The sequence below is a fragment of the Hydra vulgaris genome, chromosome 15 (genome assembly GCF_038396675.1).
Source record: "Hydra vulgaris chromosome 15, alternate assembly HydraT2T_AEP".
Lineage (NCBI taxonomy): Eukaryota > Metazoa > Cnidaria > Hydrozoa > Anthoathecata > Hydridae > Hydra > Hydra vulgaris.
Window position 1 is genome coordinate 4,277,501 of NC_088934.1, and position 7,966 is coordinate 4,285,466.

Below are 7,966 nucleotides of genomic sequence, written 5' to 3' on the forward strand. Positions count from 1 at the left end.
CAACTACTGCAGATAGACTATCGGTATCTGTAACTAGCCCAGAGTTTGAAACTAAAGATGATCTTTTACATGGTGTTGTGCCAACTGATAGTGGTAAGGGATCGATATGGCTATAAGTATTATGAATCTCCTAGAATATTGTGAAATTTGTGACTATATTGTAGGATTCTGTTGACACCACAATAAGTAACACTGGATGGAAATCTGGCGCAATAATATATATATATATATATATATATATATATATATATATATATATATATATATATATATATATAATAAATATACAATATACAAATTATATCAATACAAATAATACAATATACAAACAAATGATATTAAAAAATTTATACAATTATATAATAAACATACATAAATATACTAAATTGCTTATAATAAATATACATAAATATACTTTTTAAAGGATATTAAATAAAAATATTTTAGAAATGATTATAGGCATCTTGTTGAATATTGGAGTATTACGTGAACGTTAATTCTGAGAAATTAGATAATTTTTACATCTATTATCCTGGCGCCTGTCACAATGCAAGGTTTATGGCCTATGCAATATACTTTCTTATGCTCGATATGACATCCACAGTCATTCAATATCTGGCTCCTGAAATGAATGTTCTCAAGGCATTTATTGTTGCTATTCATTATGGAACTCCTTCTTAAATCAAGCAAAGCAGAGCATGTCGTTCTAAATGATTTTAATGCATTCAAAATTGCTGAAACAATTAAAACAGAATGGAATTATGAAGTTGGAAACTCACTTCAAGAAAGCATAAGTAACCACACATGGTATTTGTCTCCTAAAGTTGTCGTACTATCGTTAGGCGATCCTCATATGAAAGAGGATGATAAGTGTTTAATCATTAAGAAACTTTTAAAATGTCCAGTTCCTGGGTTAACAGAGATTTCTGTAGAAGCTCCTTCTGCTGAGAGCTGGCTTTTTTTTATACTTACAGGTCACACCGAATCTGTTCGAGAGTGGCATACTTCAAGTGATTTCTTAGCGCTAGATTCATACACACATTTCAGTTAGTTCGCAATCTTAGTGTGACCAACGACTGCGCAGAAAGAAATATTAGTTTAATTAAAAACTTTGTTCATAGTTCCCACAATGAGGATCAGAAACAGAACATTCTTTTGGTAGTCAGGAAACATAAATCTAATAGCAAAAGATATGTCGTTTAAGGAACTGGTAAAGCTGAAACCTAGAATTGAAAAATTAATGTAAAATAATAGCCAACTGTATGAAACTATAAACAGTGTTTTTTTTTTCTTCTAAGTTCGAACAAAAGTTTAGTTATAAACATTCTAACACGTAAAAATGACACTAAGTTCAGCCAATCCTCAATATTTAAAAAATTACATGTAGCACTTCCAAAGAAGAAAAATAAGTAAAATTTTGTATTAAGAATGAATGTATGAACTATGTTGTAGAACAGGATAATTAAACTGAATGTTTAACAATCAACTGAATGTTGTAGAACAGGATAGGCTACTGTCATAAAACATTTGTTCATTAAACATTTTGTTGTACTATCACTGCTTGTGTTTATTTTGTGCCAAATTTTTGTCACCCGGGGTTATGCTTTATGTGGCTTTTTCAAATATTTTTTGCCAATAACTTTGATTTATTTTTGATAATGAAAGTCCTAATTTATGTTCATTTATATTTAAATTATCTATTCAAATTTTAATAATTTTAGACTTTTGCATAATTCTACTTTACTTTTTTAGAATCACAAAAGGCATCAAACTATGACAATCTATACTGAAGGCCTATTCATTGCGCAACGATAAGGCATTAGCGATAAATCATAAATGGAGGTATGTTATTACAGCTTAAGAAAATACATTATTGCAGCTTAAGATAAAAGCACCCACATTGTAGAGTTTTGATTTTGATTGTTGATGTTTTTAAAATAATGATTATTTATTCTTTTATATCTTCAATAATTTTGTATTAGTAATGTTTTATTTATTAAAAGTTTTATTAAATAATTTCACTCTGTATTTTTGCTTTTAACATTTAACAATAGTTAACAGTTATTGCTTTCTACATTTAACAATAGAGTAGTTAAAAAGTTTACAACAACTGGTGCGGTTAGTCTATTATAGTTGACAGATATTGTTTGAAACCCTGTATTTTATGGACTGCATGTTTTTATAATTACTTGAAAAATTATACTTTGTAAATAAGTATTGTGTATATGGCTGCAAAACTAACTAAAAGCTAAAAAAATAATGAAATTATTTAAAAGATTTATTGATTTCCTCAAGATAAATAGCAAATTTTTTGAGTTGTTTATGTAATTTTGTAAAATTGTTTAATTTTTTTGACTGTGTTTTTTTTATCGAACTGTAGTTGTTCTTTTAATTTATTGTGAACAACTACAGTCTACATTTTTTTTTTTTTTGGTAAAATAAAGCAGGCTGTTATTTTTTTATATTTTTTTTTTGGTTGTCTCTTTCTTTTTATGTTTTATTTTTTATATTTTATTTTTGCATATGTTTTTGTTCTTATTTCTTTTTTCTAATGTTTTGCTAAGTAGAGTAAGTTCAAAAAACATTATAGCAAGTTCTAGTTCATCTTTGACTATTAAAGCTGCGTTTTAAATTCATTCAAAACATTTGGTTAATTATTTTTTGTCTTTTCTAGCTATGTAGTTTATTTTCAACCTTAATGTTTTAATATAAGCGTATATCTATAGCTTATATTAAAACTTTACATAACTATAGCTTTTTTGCACTCTTTGTAAAACGCTTTTTAAGATGAAAATTTCTATCAATTTCTTCCAAAATTATTTATTTAGCAATTTTATTTGAATTTTTGTTAATTTTTACTCTTTGAAAAAAAAGCTGTAGACATAGGAGAGAAAAGAGCAGGATGGAAAATGGGGCAAGACGGCTTTTTATATAACAACTCAACAGAAAAATTTAACAATAAGTGAAAATGAAACTATATTTACATCTTGTATTTTAAAAAGCTAATTGGTATTTAAGTATTATTAATGGAATTTTATACGCTTACGTATAAGTTTACTTGTTACGCTTAAAAAAAAATCCCTCGGTTTCGGTTATTCATAATGGATAATGTCCTTTAGGTTTAATTTTTTCAGGATAATGTCCTTCAGGTGGATAATGTCAATTCACGTGGATAATAACAATTCAGGTGGATAATGTCAATTCAGGTGGATAATGTCAATCATTGATAAATCAATGGATAATGTCCTTCAGGTGTTACTTTTTCAAGTGTAACATTTTTATTTTATGTTACTTAAGTGGGTAGTAGTAACAGCCAACCTGAATAAACTTGAAAAGGGACATTCCGGAATAATATTGAAATAGAGAATAAAACGGAAATTGTAAAAAAAAGAAATAGTATCTAAAAGATGAAAAGCAGAATAAGGTCAAAATGGCTCAAAAGATTGAATAATATCGAAGTAGTAATGATTAATAATAAAGAATAATATCAAAATAGTAGTGAATAACAATAAAGATTATTATTGAATTAGAGAACAACTGAAATTGTGAACACTTTAGTTAGAGTAGTCAATCTGGAAACACTATTAAATATATATCATGCCATTTTTAGCTCACATAAACGATATGCTTGTCAAATATGGGGACAATCTCAACACCAAGCAGTTTTAAGGATATCCTATCTTCAAAACAAAGCTTTAAAAATTATACATTTTCAGAATTACAAATTCAATCCTAATGTGCTTTATCTTACTTCTAAGATCCTTAAACTATGTGACCTTTTTCAATTCTTGAATTGCCAGTTTGTCTGGAATCACCAACACAAAACCTACCTTTTACCTTCAACAATTTCTTCCAAAAAAAAGGAAATAACCTATGCTATCTTCGATCAATTAATAATCTGAATCCTGCAGTCTTAAATCATCGTTGTGTTACTTTTGGATATAAGTCCATAAAAAACCAAAGTATTAAATCTAGGAATGACCTTCCCTATGATCTAAAAACTCTCCATTCAATCAATGTTTTTAAGAGTAACATATTCCATTCCTTCCTTATCAAATACAGTTAATAAATCCAAAGATATGTGTAAGTGTTTGTGATAAGCGCATGTCAATAATTGTGAGTGTATATGTGTGTATATGTATGCATGGATGTGTATCTGTATGTTTGTATATATTTATATGTGTATATATATGTGTGTTCCCAGTCGGCATATCTAGTATTGTAAATACTCGGAGTATTGATCACGTATAACATACCGCCATTGATACCAGAAAAATGCGCATTTAGTTTTAAGTTTCGAATTTGAGTTCAATACCACTTATTTATCAAAAATACGTATTTATAGTATTTGATCAAAATCGGATATGATATCGAACCCGATTTTGATCAAATATTAACAAATAAGGGAAAAACAAAAATCTTTGCTTTTAAAGCGCATGCTTAAACTGATATAGTTAAAATAAAGTTTAAATTAAAAAGGTTTCTCTTGAGCAATTTAGTAAATTATCTCCAGTACAGTTACAGTACTTTTTTTGCACTAAAAGAGTTACTAAAACTTTATCATAAAAATATGTATTACTACTTTTAAATTTATTTATGAAGTTATTATGAAATTATTTTATGAAGTCCTAAATTAATATAATTCAAATATACGTTAAATCCTATCATTTCATACCTTGCTTATTTTATTCCGTTGATTACTATTTTATTGACATTTCTGTTATGCTATTACCTTTTTTTGTTCTGTTTTAGAAAATTTAGAAAAATAAGTTAAAATTTTGAGCCAACACTGACATTTTAATTGTTGCTAAACGTAAAATTTTGTTATTAGGATTGCAGTTCTTTTATCTGTTTTTTGTTCTTTATTCAATAAGTATTTGATTTTAATTAAATATGATTATAATTTGATATTTTATTATGAGATATATGTCTTTATATATAAATATATATGAACCTTTTTAGATTTTTTCATGTTATTTTTAAATTTTTTGTTCACGCAATTCAAGTTATATATGTTTATAGTTTGCATATGTGTTTATATTATGTTCAAAATTAAAAAGTTTTTGATAAATATATGTATGTGGTAATATGTGTTATATAATTGTTTTATAAATGTGTTTTTAAAATAGTATAAAATGTATCTATTGTGTATATAAATATTATAAGAAGTGTTTATATATGTTATATCAATTTAAATAAATATATTGTGTTTTATAGTTAGTATATATGTTTATATTATGTTGTTTCCATGACATAGAAACAACATAATATAAACATATATACTAACTATAAAACACAATATATTTATTTAAATTTATATAACATATATAAACACTTCTTATAATATTTATGGACCATGTTTTCAAAGTGTGTGACTAGGCAAACGTGTTGAGCAAGATTTTGCATAAAGTTGTTATTTATGTTACTAATGTTGTTACATTTGGCTTACCTTTATGTTGGTGTCTATTGTTAAAAATTATAAGTGGTTTTATTATTGAAAGTCACTGCTTTTAATCATTCACTAAAAGCCACTCAAGAAAAATCATTTTGCCACATATACATTTTGTTTATATCTTAATTTGAATTTTTAGAACCATGACGTACCAACATGATTTGTTTTCTAAAAGCTAACATGAAATAACAATACTTAACAACTACTACTCTCTTATCATGACATCTTATCTCTATCTGATATATTGATTTGTGATTCATATATGATGTTTTTCTTTGTATTTACTTATCAATTACATTTTTTTTATTTCAGATTTATCATATGATGGATTTATGCAATGTAAAAGAACGAATATATGTAAATTTTTATGAATTTTTTAAAAACATCTGCTAATAATTAGTCCAGTCGACGTTCAAACTTCAATTTTCCATATGTCATCTTTAAGTAGTTTCTAGGCTTTTCTAAACGTGTTTCTTATTCGCATGGTTTTACAAGCAAGGTATGCAAGCAAATTTGAGTTGAAAATTTTTTTTTAGCCTTTAAGGAGAATTGGCGTTACACTTTTTTAAATTTAATTTGTTTAAATATAGTAGTTTTAACAAATAAATGTTTGTTTGTTCTTTGTTTTTTTACTTATTTGTTTTCAGATTCTTAAGAACTTGACAACTTATCTAAGTAAGTTTTTTTTTTCTTTTTAGTGCAATTGGAAAGAGCTGAAAGTTATTTTTTTGAGCAATTGAATAGAACTGAAGTGTTTTTTAGTTACTTCACACAGTATAACGGATACTGATTTGAATAAGTTTACTATTTTGTTTTATTTTATATTGGATTTATTTGATATTTTATATATGTTATATTAGATATATATTTTATGTATTTAACATGGAAAACTGACTGTAATTTGTTGACACAAAAGTTTATAAACATAAATCTGCCTATATTTCAGTATATTTTATATTTCTCTGTATCTTTATAAATATTCTTTCTTAGAAAAAATAACAGGCTAGAAAAAATAAATAAATTCTTTTTGAAAGTAGTTGAAAAAATGATAATGTATTTCTATATTTCATTGTGTAAAGTGTAATACCACTATTTAAAGGTATGTGAATAGATATATAGGGGAACATGGGGCAAGTTGATGACTGTTTCGAAAAACGCCTGTATCTTAGTCTGTCCCAAAAAATAAAACTTACCTTTAGCTGGTGATGTAGCGATGTAATAAATCAAGTCAAACGAGGATAAAAAGTTTTTTCTCAATGTCAGAAAAACCTTTATAATACTTAGCTTTCGTCACAAAAATAATATTTAAAAAGAAACCATTGATAAATCTAGTAAAATTAATCTACTTCCATTTCAGCTAAAGTCAACTGTTATATTTAGTTTTGCTAAAGAGATAACTGTAGGTCGTCATCTTGCCCCATTCGTCATTTTACCCCATGTTCCCATATATATATATATATATATATATATATATATATATATATATATATATATATATATATATATATATATATATATATTCATTTTTTTATACAGGATTGTGAATTTAATATTTTTATGCATTAAGGTAAAAATAATTTTGTGCATTGTAGTCTAGATTCTTTTTTAATTAAAAATAATTGATGTAAATAAATGTTGTTTAATATATTTGATAATCGACTAATGTATGTAAACATATAAAAAGATATGGATTTCAATAAATCTTAAGTTTAAATAAAGTCTTTGATTAGAAAAGATCACAATTTGTAAGATTCTTTTACGTTCATTTATTCAGTTGCAGCAATAGTAAGATTACTGGTAATATGTTTAATGATAATAGTTAAATTGAAATAGATAGTATTAGGTTTAACGAAGTTATTAATGTAAATGCTTATAGGCAACTTGAAAATAGTAGTAAAATGAAAAAAAATAGATCATTTCTAAGAAATATTTTACCATTTGCTTGCTATTTTATGGTATAATTGCTTAAATTGTTTAACTATAATTATCCCTCGATTGTTCAAATATTGTAATAAATAAAATCTTTTCAGTCCAAGTATTTAAGTTAATAAAATATTTTATTAAGTTGTTGTGTTATTTGCCAGTGTTTTATTTGTAGTTTTATTAAAAGTATTATTGTTTTATGACGGATAGTTTTTTGCTTTAAAACTTGCCTTTTATGGTTTTAAACATTGTGTTGTCTAGCCTTTTTATAATCTTTTTTAGTTATTCTGTAGTCACGGAACATATATTTTCTGTTATTATTATCCTAATTCTACTAACAATAAAATGCAAATAGTACTTTTGTAATTAAAAATAGTAATTTTTTTTTTAATTTCATTTTTTAGGTATTTGCAGGCTTTACTTGACTTTCCGTTTCTGGTACCTGTGTTGTGACAGATTTTAAAAAAACTCAACTGATATTAATGCGGTCTTCGTTGTTAACTATAAGCAATGACGTTGCTGATAGAGAGTCAAAGTTAAAATATTTATAGATAAATTTGTATTTAATTTTTTAGATAATATATCAAGTTA

The 7,966-nt window shown here is 25.5% G+C and overlaps 1 long non-coding RNA gene across 6 annotated transcripts in view; it reads left to right on the forward strand.

The window, feature by feature from the left end:
* Positions 1-7,966, forward strand: part of LOC136091343 (uncharacterized) — a 21,015-nt gene extending 13,049 nt beyond the window's left edge. For 5 of the 6 annotated variants that reach the window (XR_010643927.1, XR_010643924.1, XR_010643923.1 and 2 more), the window contains exons 2-4: positions 1,753-1,842; positions 5,765-5,951; positions 6,151-7,966. This is a non-coding gene — a long non-coding RNA (uncharacterized LOC136091343). The remainder of the gene's footprint in view (positions 1-1,752; positions 1,843-5,764; positions 5,952-6,150) is intronic. The other variant, XR_010643926.1, reaches the window with a different exon arrangement.